This window comes from Macaca nemestrina, chromosome 6 (genome assembly GCF_043159975.1).
Source record: "Macaca nemestrina isolate mMacNem1 chromosome 6, mMacNem.hap1, whole genome shotgun sequence".
NCBI classification, from domain to species: domain Eukaryota; kingdom Metazoa; phylum Chordata; class Mammalia; order Primates; family Cercopithecidae; genus Macaca; species Macaca nemestrina.
The window spans coordinates 10,219,032-10,232,628 of record NC_092130.1 but is presented as its reverse complement, the minus strand read 5'-3'; the positions used below and the strand labels follow the sequence as shown (position 1 = coordinate 10,232,628).

The 13,597-nt window shown below is 44.5% G+C and overlaps 1 long non-coding RNA gene across 3 annotated transcripts; it reads right to left on the bottom strand.

Annotated features, from left to right (window-relative positions):
* Window positions 1–265: 265 nt before the first annotated feature.
* On the bottom strand, window positions 266–12,141 carry LOC105480848 (uncharacterized). 3 transcript variants are annotated; one of them, XR_986631.3, is made up of 4 exons: window positions 9,445–12,141; window positions 6,879–6,969; window positions 4,911–5,203; window positions 266–1,850 (listed from the first exon to the last, which is right to left on the bottom strand). It is a non-coding gene; the product is annotated as an uncharacterized lncRNA (long non-coding RNA). The 3 variants fall into 3 exon arrangements; XR_003017852.2 differs by lacking the exon at window positions 266–1,850 and having other exon boundaries at window positions 4,467–5,203; window positions 9,445–9,591; window positions 11,724–12,141; XR_986630.3 differs by lacking the exon at window positions 266–1,850 and having other exon boundaries at window positions 4,467–5,203; window positions 9,445–12,140.
* Between the last annotated feature and the right edge of the window lie 1,456 nt (window positions 12,142–13,597).

Genomic DNA, 13,597 nt, shown 5'->3' with positions numbered 1-13,597 from the left:
CTTAGAAATAGCTACAGATTTAAGCCTATGGATGCAAAACACTGGCTTGATCTGGAAACTAGGGGCTGACTTTCTTTATCCATGAAGAGAATTTTCAGAGCAGTCAGTTGTTCTTGAAAAAATCACCCCAATTTTTCCAATGCTGGAAAACCAGACAGGCCCCTTCTCTCTTGCCCCACAACTTAGAATCCAAGAGATTCCAAGATGGAAGGCAGCATAGAGAACTCTAGTTCAACCCCTCACCTGACAGGAACAGAAACTGAAGGTCCAGGAGAGAAAGGGTAGCACAGGCAGTTAAGTCAAGACGGGGTGAAATTAAGTGATGAAGTTGACCATCAATGTACCACATTGTATTTCCTGCTCTGCACAGCACCTTCACACACACGGGCCCCCTTAATGATCCTGTGAGGTAGATATCGGTGTCTCCATTTGACAAAGAAGGAAATCAAAGTTCATAGTGCTAGAGGGACTCCTCCATGATCACCTAGCCTTGCCCCCTCATCACCGTGGCCAATCCAGAACTTCTGCCTGTGGCTATTGGAAGCATCAGTACGACTCTGAACAGAAGCAGACGTGCTTGGGTTTTCTGGGCCCAGAGGTTTAACTTGTGGGGTTTGGAGGGAAGGGCTGCTGTGTGTGTCATGGTGATTGTTGAGTGTGGGGACACAGTCACTCCCACACCCTGGGTCAGATAAGATGGAGTATGCCACCTCCAAAGTCAGTTATGTGTCAGACTCATAACCAGTGTCAGACTATCAAGACATGTGGCCGCTGCCCTCAGGAAGCTGATGGCTTGCCTTAAGAGACAGAGGTAACCCCTTTGAGCCACTCAGAAAATAGTATCATTCAGCAATAAATAGGAGCAGACTACTGATACACACTGCACAGATGACGCTCAAAACCCCATGTCGAGTGGTAGAAGCCAGGCACAAAAGAATGCCTACCATATGATTCCATTCGTACAACGCTGCAGAAAAGACAAACCCAGTCTGTAAGAACAGAAAGCAGATCCATGGCTGTCTGAGGGTGGGGACAGACTGAGAAGAGGCACCACGGAGCCTCTTCAGGTGATGGAAATGTTCAGTATGTGAGTGTGGTGGTGGTGGTGGTTACACAAACATAGACATTTTTAATAAGTTTCTAAAAATTCATTGATTGGTACATCTAACATGGGTGTGTTTATTATACATAAATTAGACCACAATAAAGCTGATTTTGAGAAAACACACAGTCCTGACTCTCATGAAGCTCTCATTCTGGTGGAGAATACAGATATTAATACAGCCATTGTGTAAATAAATGCAAACTAATTATAACTGGGATGAGAGCTATGAAGGACATCTCATGGAGTTTGAGAGTGTAATAAGGACTTGGTCAATTCAGATTGATCAGGAACATTCTCCCGAGGGGTAACTTGAACCTGAAGCAGGCATGAACCAGGGAAGATGACTTGGGCCATGGGAACAGCATTTGCTAAAGGCCTGTGGCTGAAGGGGATCCTGTCAGAACCATTGAAAGAAGGGGCAATGAGGATGGAATAGAAGGAGGGGAGTGGGGATGGAAGGGGATGCTTCCCCGGAGGTGAGCAGGGGTAGTGCATATAGAGATTCTTAGGCCCAGATGAAAGTCTGCATTTTTCTTGAGAGATGAAAGTCCACTGAAGTGTTTGAAGGGGTGGTGGTAAGGGAAACGAGTAGCGAAGTCGTTGGGACAACACCATGGAGTTAGTACTCACCTCTCCCTTGTTCTGGCTATAAGGTTCCTGAGATGAAAACCGAGCCTCAGTGACTTGTGTAGCCCCCAAAGAAATTTCAGCAGCACTGAATATAAAGTGATGCACAAGAACTGTTCTGAATGAGCAAATGAATGGATGAATTATCTGAGGTTCTGAATATGTGCTTATCCAAAGTCATCTGGTAAGTGATAAACTTAGACGAATTTAATTCTTCTCTCCAAACTGAAGACGTGATAACACAATAACATGTTGGGCAATATGGAGATACGGGCCTGTTATTCTCTGTGACCCATGAACTGCTGACCACACAGGGGACCCACTGCCAGGGAGCCAGTCAGAGTTCATCTCTTCCCCTGGCCCTTACCCTTACAGCATGTCCCTCAGCTACTCAGCCAAGACCCTCTGGGGGCCATCCCACCTGCCTAGTGGCCTTATTGTGCCAAGTCTCCTCTACACACACTTGAGATCCAGGTGTTGCCACCCACCAAGCTCGCTGAATGCACAATGTGCATTCTCATGCCTCTCTGCGGGTTCTTTCTCTCCCTAAATTCACCTTCCTTTCTCAGATCCACTGGGAAACCACTGACTATGGCCTTGAAGACCCAACTCAAGTATCTGCTTTTTTGGAAGCCTTTTCTTTCTGCCTCACCCCATCAGCTACTACCTCATACCTGCCTCAGGTGCTGTACTTGCAACCTGATCCATTTACCTGTGTTCCTTCTTGTTCAAACACACAACCTTCTAGCACTCTTATCTGCACTGTTTTCTTCTCTGTACTCCTATTTCCTAGCTTGAGGCAGGATGAGGTGGTATGGGATGGGTTATGGTTGAGTTTAGGTTGATCCTTTAAAAAGACAGATGACCAAAGGGACAGGGAGAAACACTTTTACACTGCTGGTGGGAATGTAAACTAGTACAACCACTATGGAAAACAGTGTGGAGATTCCTTAAAGAACTAAAAGTAGAACTCTCATTTGATCCAGCAATCCCACTACTGGGTATCCACTCAGAGGAAAATGCATGATCATACGAAAAAGATACTTGCACATGGATGTTTAGAGCAGCACAATTCGCAATTGGAAAATTGTGGAACGAGCCGGCATACCCATCAATCAATGAGTGGGTAAAGAAATTGTGGCATATATATATATATATATACACCATGGAATACATCTCAGCCACAAAAGGGAATGAAATAATGGCCTTTGCAGCAACCCTGGGTGGAATTGGAGACCATGATTCTAAGTGGGAGGGGAATGAAAGATAAAACACTACACAATGGGTAGAGTGTACACTGCTCAGGTGATGGGTGCACCAAAGTCTCAGAAATCACCACTGAAGAACTTATTCATGGAACCAAACACCACCTGTCCCCCATAATCTATTGAAATTTTTAAAAAAGAAAAAATATATTAACTCTTTTCAAGGAGGTAACATTTCTGAATGATATGGAAGTCCGTAAACAGAATTTTCCCTCTGTTTGGGCCTCCACTGGTTGTGAATCAGTTTCCCCAGACTTTTAGCCCAAACCCTGGGCAGTTGGCTCACACCTCTTGGTTTTCATACTGAGATCCTTGGGGCTCTTCCCCACATGCTGCCGCTTCCCTGCGCTTTGTCCTCTGTTCATGACCTTCTACCCTCCAGCCAGGAAGAACCAGCACCCTCTGTGTAAGGAGGCAAATCCTGTCACATTCCCAGTGCAGAAATCTGCAGTAAGAGGTACATACTGGCTTGACTTCACGTTCCAATCTGAGGAAGCCTAATTGTGAAGGCGCTTTTTGGTTGTTTTAAATCTAACGTTGACCATGGAAAGCATAGGATTTTTTGCTTTTACACACTGCAGAAGTTTGGACAAAGTTGCAAAATCCTACAAGAAGGGATATTTTCTTCTTCTTCTCGTGTCCTTTGGAACAGATTCATTTCTCCTTTCATCTTTTAATGAAAATTTAGCTTTTCTTTCTGGCAAGACCTTAGGGTGAGGTTTAGAACAAATTTCAGTTAGGCAGAGAGAGTAAATGCAGTGTCTGGTTGTGGTAGAATCATTGGCTTTGGAATTAGATTAATGTGGTTTCCAATCCCAGCTCTGGCATATCTGTGAAAGCGTGACTTGCAGACAGGTGACCACAAACACCACAGCCATAACGACGATAACGTGCCTCATGCTGAGGTTGGACTATTTGCAAAGCACCTAGCTCAACCCCTTTAGGCTCAAGCTTCATTTAATCCTCACAACGACCCCAAGAGGTAGTTTACATTTACAGAAGAGGTGGGTAACTGAGGCTCAGGCCCAATATGGTTAAGAAATGGAAATGAGTTTCCCCCCAGGCGAGGTAGCTTTGAAGCTGGAGCTCCCAGCCACTCTGACATATTGTTGTGTAATTATTGCTATTACTCTTGACAGACTAACCTCTCAGATAAGACCTTGCTACTTATATAATGCAGAACCTTCTCTTCCCAACTGGACTGTGATTTCTTTGATTAAAGTGTTTGCATCTCCTTCATCTCTGTATTTCTCATCCCCCCAATCCCAGTGGAAAGTGATTTGTACATTCTAGAGGTTCATGAAATATCAATTGACTGACATAAGTGGGCTTTGGGGAGCCCCCAGCTTTGGTTTTGCAACAGCAGACCTCTCTTTCCCTGTCTACTTGTCTTTTAAAAAATCGTCTTACATATGATTGACCCTTTATAAAGGCAAACATATCAAATGCAGAACATTCAGAAACTCTAATGAAGAAAAAAGTGATTTATAATTTCACTACCAAAAGGTATCATTTTGTCTGATGTCCTTCCAATCTGCCTGTGCAGAGATTTATGTTATTGCTCTTCACAAATGTGTATTTTTTACAGTAAAAATAGTACATTTGTACGTTAGGAATGGGGAAAAATACTGAAAAATAATACAAGTTACTCAGAATATCACAACCAAGAGTTAGGTGTTGTTAACATTCTGACACACGTGGACTTCACTTCATGTTCCAATCTCAGGGAGCCTAATTATGAAGGTGTTTGTTGAGTTATTTTCAGTTTAAAGTTGAATATGGAAAGTATAGGATTTTTTATTTATTCGTAATGGCCGCATGATATTCCACTGTGTGACTGAACCAAAAATCATTTATCCAGTTCCAACTTGTTGGGCATGCAAATTGTTTTCAATCCGTCGCTTTATACATACCAGTGAAATAAACATCACTGCTGTTGCTGCTGAAGGATTCTCTGGTCACGGACCAGGGGTAGAGGTAACTGGAGTGGGCCCACATGGCTCTCGGACTCCACAATCTGAGTTTCATCTGCCTTCCCCTGTTGTTCTTTTCAGTAGGGGGTCTGCCTGCGTCACCTGTGCATCTGAGCCCATCCAATGCACTGGATTCATCTGGAGGATGAACAGGTTTCCGGCAAGGAACTGACTTTGTGGGTTCTCCTAGGAATCTCCTGCAACTTTTCTAGTGTGTTGGCTTCTGATTTCTCCTGTAGGTAGACACACAGAAATAGAGGGCAAAAAATAGAAAAAGAGACTTTTAAAAACTAATTTATGCACATAAAAAACATTCCAACAGTTTAGAGAGAGCAAAAAAGAAAAAAGTCATCTCTCTCTCTCTTCCTCAGATGCCTTATTCCCTTCCTAGAGGCAGCTGTTGCCCACAGTTTCTCCTGTTTTCTTCCAGAAGAGTCTGCAGTCACCTCTCTATCCACTCACACAACCATCTCTATCCACCTATTCATTTGTTCAGCTATCTTTTTTCGATTTATGTATGTAACTAGCTATTGATCCACCCAGTCATCCATCTGTAGAAAAATCAGGAATGTTTAAATGAGTAGTTATCACAAATACAGCATTTCAGAGGGGGCTTTAGAAGGTAGGAGTGTGGGTCCCCAGCTCACCACCAACCCACTTTGTAACTTTGGCCAAGAGGCTCTGCTGCTCTCCGCCTGTCTCCTCCTGTGTAAAATGAGGCCGACAACACTCCCAGGGGGCGGTGAATGTGCCCTGGAAAGTGGAGACATGGAGTGGATGGAAAGGCCTGGAAAGGCCCGTGGAGGGTGCTGCTCTCTGCTCAGGCCTGCAGTGAGGGAAGACCCAGCGTGCTTTTTCACTCAAATGAGGGGAGCAGAAGAGGGCAGAGGGAAGCGAGGAAGGTGAGGGAGTGCCCCCCTGGCTCCCCCACTGCCTGGTGGAAAGGACAGGGTGATGTTTCATAAACATTACCTCACGTGTTTTCAGGGAGATAAGGTGTTTAGTAAACGTTGTTGGAGGAGGACCTGGCCTGGAGAGTCATCCGCATGACCACCACCAGGACACATGGCTGCCTGTGCTGCCTGCTTGGACTGGCTTCAGGGGCCTCCAGCTCAGCTTGCCCAAAATACAGGAACCAGCAAGTGGAGCTGGCTTTATTTAGTGTAAATAGAGGCAAATACTCTCATGCTGAAGGACAAAGAGGTTATGCAGGAAGAGGGCCGGCAGCCTGCTCTGGTCAGGAATCAAGGTCTATGGGCACCGGGAGCCCAGCACTTCCATGTGGGGTTCAACTCTCTGGAGCTGGGATTTGCCTCAGGGGTTCCATGTAGCGCAACCCCACAGGGAGGCATTGACATAAAATACCATGGGAGTGGTGCCCCTGGAGTTGTGTAGCGGGGTGCCTGGTGCAGGCACAAGGAAGTGGTCACCATTTGCTTACAGGGCCGACCATCTAGGATCCAAGGAAACCGGAAATGGCCACCAAGTCCGCTACCATTCACCATTTACCCTCCTCTTAACCACAGGAGGGCCCTTGGCTGCATCAGGTTGGCACTGGGCAGTAATGGTGTATCCTTCCTTGTCAGAGCAAGACTTCCCTCCATTCCCACACAGTCGAGTCAAGGGTGGCAGCAGCACAAGATGCTTTCCCTGAGCCAGTCCTCTCTGGACCCTTGCCAGGGAGCAGAAATGTCACAAATGTACCAATCTGAGCTCAATGAGGAATGTCTTTGCTAACTCTCAGGGCCCCTAGGCATGGACAATGGACCAGACCCCAACCTATTTTCTTTTTCAATTAATGTTCCCGACACATTAATAAATGAGGAAATTCTAATACAGATTTGCAAAAATCATGATACAATTGAAACTCTTGCATTTAACAATTTAATGCTTTCAACATATACTCACCCAAACACACTGACTTGGCAATGATATCGAGTCTGAATTGGAAAGCCTTCATGAATATCAGGCCCAGGGCAAATTTCTCTTTGGCTCTACTCTGTCAAAGGAAATGAGAATTTAGCTTAGTAAGTGGTGCTGTCCTCCACACTGGAGGAATGTGAGCAGAATGGATACCACTGAGGGAATCACTGCATAGGCCTGAAGCTATCTGGGAAATGTGAACTGCAGGACATCACCAGCACCAAGGTATATTTGGTTCTAAATCTAGTTGTAGAGAGGTCCTGGCTGGACACGACAGGTCATGCCTGTAATCCCAGCACTTTGGGAGGCGGAGACGGGTGGATCACCTGAGGTCAGGAGTTCAAAACCAGCCTGGCCAACATGGTGAAACCCTGTCTCTACTGAAAATACAGAAAATTAGCTGAGCGTGGTGGTGCGCTCCTGTAATCCCAGCTACTCAGGAGGCTGAGGCAGGAGAATCGCTTGAACCCTGGAGGAGGTGGTTGCAGTGAGCCGAGATTGTGCCATTGCACTCCAGCCTGGATAATAACAGCAAGACTCCATCTGAAAAAAAAACAAAAAAATTCTTCCTGCTGAGCCGAGCTGACTTGGCTGTGAGCAGAGGCAGAGTCTGGGAGGCACCCCACCCTGAGCAGCTTTCCTGGAACTGCATAGTGTTTGATGAAATGGATTGAAAACTCAATTTCCAGCTCAGTGCCAATTTGGGGTCAAATGATATATTTCACTTTTGTCAACGAGCTTTGTTTTTCTGAGCCTCAGTTTCCTTATCTGCAAAATGGGAGTGATACTTCCTGACTTGCGGGGCTGTAGTAAAAACTAAATAAGATAGTGTATGTCTGGACCAACTCAGCATCAGGCACACAGTTAGCACTCACATACGCGGCGTGAGAGGTGCGAGGCACCCCCTGAACTAAAACACTAAATCAAAAAACAGATACGGAGCTGGGCATGGCAGCCCACGCCTGCAATCCCAGCTTCTCAGGAGACAGAAGCAGGAGGATCCTTTGAGACCAGGAGCTTGAGTTCAGCCTGGGCAACATAGAGAGACTCCATCTCTAAAATAAAATAAAATAAAGTAAAATAAAATAAAATAAAATAAAATAGAATAAAATAAAATAAAATAATTAAAGAAAAACAGATACGAGGAGGAGCTCTTTCTGGCTTTCCCTCCTGGTTCCAATTCCACAGCTCTGGAATCTGCACCTGGCAGGCGCTTTAGCTCTGAACTCAAATGCCTGGCCTTATTCTGGCAGTGTTAGAAGCACAGGCTTGGGTTCTGGGGGATGAGTACAGGTAAGTGACCTCCCCTGGGATTTCACTGTGCTTCTGAGCACATACAGATAGACAGATAGTATCCTTATAATAATAACTATTATTTATGTGGCTCTTATTATTTGCTAGTTACTTTCTGTGTGCCCTTCAGCAAGCTACTTAACCTCTCTGAGCCTCAGATTCCTTATCTAGAAATCAGAGAAAATAATAATGCTTATTCAGAGTGATTGTGAAAATAGAATTAGCTCATACATATAAAACAGAACAGTGCTTGATGCACAGTAAATTCAAAATGTAAATATAATTAACACTGTAAATACATTGAAACAATATAAAATTAGTTGTTATTTGCCAGGCACTGTGCTATACACATATGCATGATTCTCAGAACAACCTTCAAGGTATCTACTATTATTATAATTCTCATACAACAGTGGAATAAACTGAAAAGTGAAGTAAATGTTGCCCTAGACCACTTGGCCAATAATTGGCACATCCAAAATTCAAAATTGATTGGCTCATTCCAAAACCAAGCTCCTAATTGTTATGTGCTTATTAGTGTGGAAGTAAGAGACTGTCAAATATTACTTCACAGCCCCACTTCATTAGTTAAAAAATAGACAACCGTAACTGCAATGATGCCAACAATTACAAAACTCATCTCCACAGGACCCCTCTCAAGCTACAAGCAGATGGCATCGATCCTGACTTTGCTGCCACGAAATTCCCTCAAGAGAGCCCCACATCAGGGGTCCTGAGTTTGCAGACAGTCATTAGAGACATCCTTGCTTGGGAAACAGCTGCCCTCCACCCTGATTTCACAGCTGGGGAAACGGGGCCTGGAGAGGAGACTCATCTGATCCCCTCCGTTTTATGCCGCTCCTTCCTCTTGCCCGTAACACCACACCATGGAGCTTTGCCTCTCGGGGCCTATTCATCTCAAATCCTTTTTCTGATCAGCTCACTGCTGCCTGCCACCGAGGTTCTCATCAGAGCACGCATGGGGCCTTGGCTATTAAAAAATGCTGTTAATTCGAGAAGTCTCTACCACTGCCCCTGCCAGCACCAGGCTCACCCGTGTTTGGCTTTTGCATTCTGTGCTTCCTAATCCCATTTCTGGGGCTTAATTATGATTACACAGCTTTATTATGTAGAATTGATTTTAAGTAATGGCCCTGATTAAGAGTGAATTTTAATTAAGCTTAATTCAGAGCCTGCCTCCGATTGCCAAAGATTTGCAGCCTGAGAAGAGGAAAGGCTGCCCGTGCACAAAACTCACACGTGACTTTGCTCTTCAAGCTGCTGGGTTGTTGCAGCCAGATGGGTTTATACTATTTTCTGGCCTCAGGGTGCATTTCTTCACCAGGGTGCAGGGGGTATCAGCTCTAGTCCATCTTCCCTTCCATCCAGAAGCAAACTTGGAGCCCTGGCAATAAAAAAAACAGAAGTGGGGAGCCTGCAGCTTTGGGATGAATATCAATCACACCACCCACCCTGTTGTAGAAAATGAAGCTCATTTGCTCTCTTCCAACTACTCATGAAACCCGTTCCACAGGTGAGAAAACCAAAGCTCAAGAAGGTCAGGACACACACGGTCAGTGAGGGCAGCGGGAGGATTGGAAATCAGCTCTGCTCCCAATACCTGTGCCCACTCTGTTCCAACACAGCCTTCCGGTAAGTGGCAATCATCTCTGACTTTGGCAGAAACCAACCTCCTTGAATTTCCTGCCTGACCACCTAAGCCACTGCTTCCCCAACTTTAGAGGCTCATATGCTGTGAAGGTGGGTCTTTTATGTAAAAGTGAAAAAAATCTCAAACCAACTTGTTTTCAAATCCAAATTTTATCCTACCTTTAAAACTACTATAAAGCAAAAGCTGTCATAAAAATGTTAAAAAAGAAATAAAACAATGTGATGAAATCCAAATCGGAAACTATTACCTTCTAAAGCCCTAAGAGTAAGGCTTGATCTGTCTGTCTTTGAAAAACAGAGATGAGAAGGTAGTTCGACACAACAGCACCAGACTGAGACTTTGTCCCTGATACAATTGGAAAGACCGAAAAGGAGTTGGAAAGACAATCATTGTGTCACTCTGTGATACAGTGTTATTTAAAGTCGTGTCCAGGTGTCAGTTAAAATCGACTCTCCTTTGTCCAACACTTTCAGGGATACTGATCCAAACCAATTTAGCACAGGGTTCCGGGGACCTCTGACTAATAATGCCCCTCAGCTGCCCTACAGAAGACAAGATTCTGGACAGAAATCCAGCTCCCCTAACCCACAGCCCTAGCCCAAGGACAAGACATGGGCATTCCTTTGGTGTTTCAAATAAAAACACAGTGAAATCAGTATGTTCTCCAAGACTGGCTGGTGGAGGCTGTTCATCTGTGGAGGAGGGGACTGGCCATCCGGTTCCTGAATGCCTTTGCCGCACTAGAATGTTTTATGATTCTGAAGTTCCCACCTTAGAAAATCACCCACTAAGAAGCCAAGCTCTGAAAACGTTTTGATTTTTCTAGAGGGAAATGGAAAGTGAAAAATGGAATTCAATTACCTTGAAAATAAAAGGGGCAATTTCACTCACAAATGTTATACTTAAAAGCTCAATATGAAACAGGCATTCAAATAAGTCTCAGGCTAAGTTAAAAGAAAAAGGGGAAAAAGAGAAAATCATGTATTAATCCTCTTCCCTCTACTCCTTCTGACCGAGTGAGTCTTCCTTAGACTCAAAAAAGATAGATGGACTTAAAATGCGATTAAATAAGCATGTTATGACTTTAATAACCCAAGCCACAGAAGTTTTCTATTAAAAGTTGGGTATTTAGAAGACCCATTTGGTTAACCTAACCAGTCTAGTGACACAGAAACCGCCACGTGTGGGGAGCTCTTCTGAGCAGAGCTGAAGCAAAGACTCCCTACTTTTCTCTCAGGGATTTGGGGGTAAAGTTACCATCAGACCCTTCAGTTCAGCTGAAAACCCTGAGATACCCAATACACTCCCATTTTCTACATCTAGGAAACTTCACTAAAAGAGAGGGAAAGATAATAGCCTTGATTGAAATAGAAAGGAGTTACAGAAACTGACACCAAACAACACAACAGACATCATCATCCCATCATAGCCACGATGCACTCATTCTTTCTTTATGTCTTCGTTCCTGCTAGGTCAAGGCAAGCCGTAGAAGTGGTTTTGTAACCACCATCATGGTTTCCCAAGGCAAATTTAGACAGCATATTTTCTCCTGCCACAAAAAAACTACAGCCAGACTCTCCAGTGGCTGAATTCCTATTCTGCAAGTTACCAGCTGTGGAACTCTGTGCCTCAGTTTCCCCATCTGTAAAATGGAGATAACAGTAGCATCTACCTCATAAGACTGCTGTAAATATTAAATGAGATAGTGCTTAGCACAATGCGTGGCACATAGCAAGCACTTGGTGGCCGATTAATGGTAAATACTAACCCTGGCTCGAGCTTACTGACATGGTTTATCTTAGCAGCTCCTGACTTGCCTGTTGAGAAAAAATGCTCCTACACTCAGAAGTATTCGGAAAACCTACAGCAAGGTGGTGAGAGACTCGACTCTCCAAACCTCTGAGGTGCTTTTCTGTCCTCATTCCAGTTTTCTGCCCATCCCATTGGCCAAAGAGCTCTAGCCAGAGCTGAAGCCAGTGCTGATCATTTTCCTGAAAACCTGGCTGGCGGAGATGGGACCGAATGTAGCACAGGGAAGAGGCGTGTGTTCAGACCGCTTCCTCTTGGAAATCCATTTTGACTGTAGATCCAAAGAAAATCCTTCCAGGCTTCTTGTGCACATGCCAAAACCTGCACACACGTATGCATTTCTTCCTCTCTGTGCATCTCTCCTGCACATCTGGGCAGAAGCCACTCTCTGCAGGTAGCATCTTGTGCATGTAGCTGTCTGGCCCTATGATAAAATGCATTGTTTCTCTCCGAGTGAAGCTTAATGCACCTCAGCCTAGGGATTTATACTAAGCAATAAAATCCACAGGATAGAGAAATGCAAATAGATTGTAGAATATAATATTATCATTGTCAACATAAAAGACTTTTATTTACTGCCCCCCAAAAGAAAATACACCATAGTGTCATTTGTTTCAGGGGATGCAAAAAAGGTTTCAACAACTAACAGGGCATGTTTCTGAGCAAAATATACCCCGTATATAATGTTGGAACACATAATGTCAGTGGTCACTCGTGTGTCTGTGTTCTTGCAAACAAACCTGTGGAACTGAGTCATGGAAGGTCACTTCCAGCCTCCTCTCTGAGCCACTCGGCACCTACCTAGCTCTGTTCACAAACAAACCAGACAATCTAGACTTATTTGAAGGGAGAGGCCCTCTGAGGCAGGCCATACTCCATCAGCACATCTTAGAATGAGGCCTTTGAGCAGTTGCTGACTTGGCTTCCTGAGGAACTAAACAGAGTTGTGGTGGAGGTTGATTAAACGGATGGTCCATGCTGCTTTGGGCAAAGGGAAAACTTAAAGAGAAGATGTAGCAGAGCACATGGGAGGCAACAACTCCATCTTTTCTCTAGGAGGTATCCCTACAACTCCCCCTAAATGCTCAAGGTTGTTCTACCACCGCTTTTGTTGCACAGGATATTGACAACTTACAAGACCAATTATTTTCACTGATTGGTTTGAATGATAAGTCTGTTGTTTTGTGTAGGGGTTTGGCTATGATATCTGATCCAGTCCCAGCAATTGTTTCATTTCTGTCTATGAGGGCAAGATCTAAGTTTATAAGGCTTAAAACAGCCATAATTACCTGAATGACATTTTATGTGAAAAATATATTCTAACTGGTTCTCCCAATAGCCCCAGGAAATATACCCTAGGTATTAACATGGCCAATTTACAGGTGAGAAAAAAGAGGCTTCAGAGAGGTGAAATACATTGTCTATGATCACCCAGCCTGTAGGAGAGTAGCTCCAGAGGCCTCGGTCCTGAGCCCGAGCCTGTCCTGCTTAAGCTTACATCGGGGAAGCCCTTATGTGGCCCGTGCTGGGTGCTCTGTCATGGGGACATCTCACAGGCTTGGTAGGTTTTATCACTCCTGCTTTACAGATGAGGAAACTGATACTTAAAAGAGGAAAAGTGTCTGCCCAAGTCACATAGATGTATATAGCTTGACTGGATTCGAACCTAAGTCCTGACTCCACCTGCTGTGGGGTATAAAGGAGAGCTTGAAGGTGTCATGGTTATCCCCTTTACAGACCACCACACACCCTATCACTGAGTGAGTTTTATAAGTTTCAGCAACCACATCAGTAATCGCATTTTGCATCCACAAATTTCTATTTTGTCCTTGCAGCTCCCTTGGACAGGGACTGTCCCACGTGTTTGAAAAGATGGTTCAGAAAGGAGCCTTTGGCAATCCCCAGGGCTTCTGCACCCAAGATGGACTGG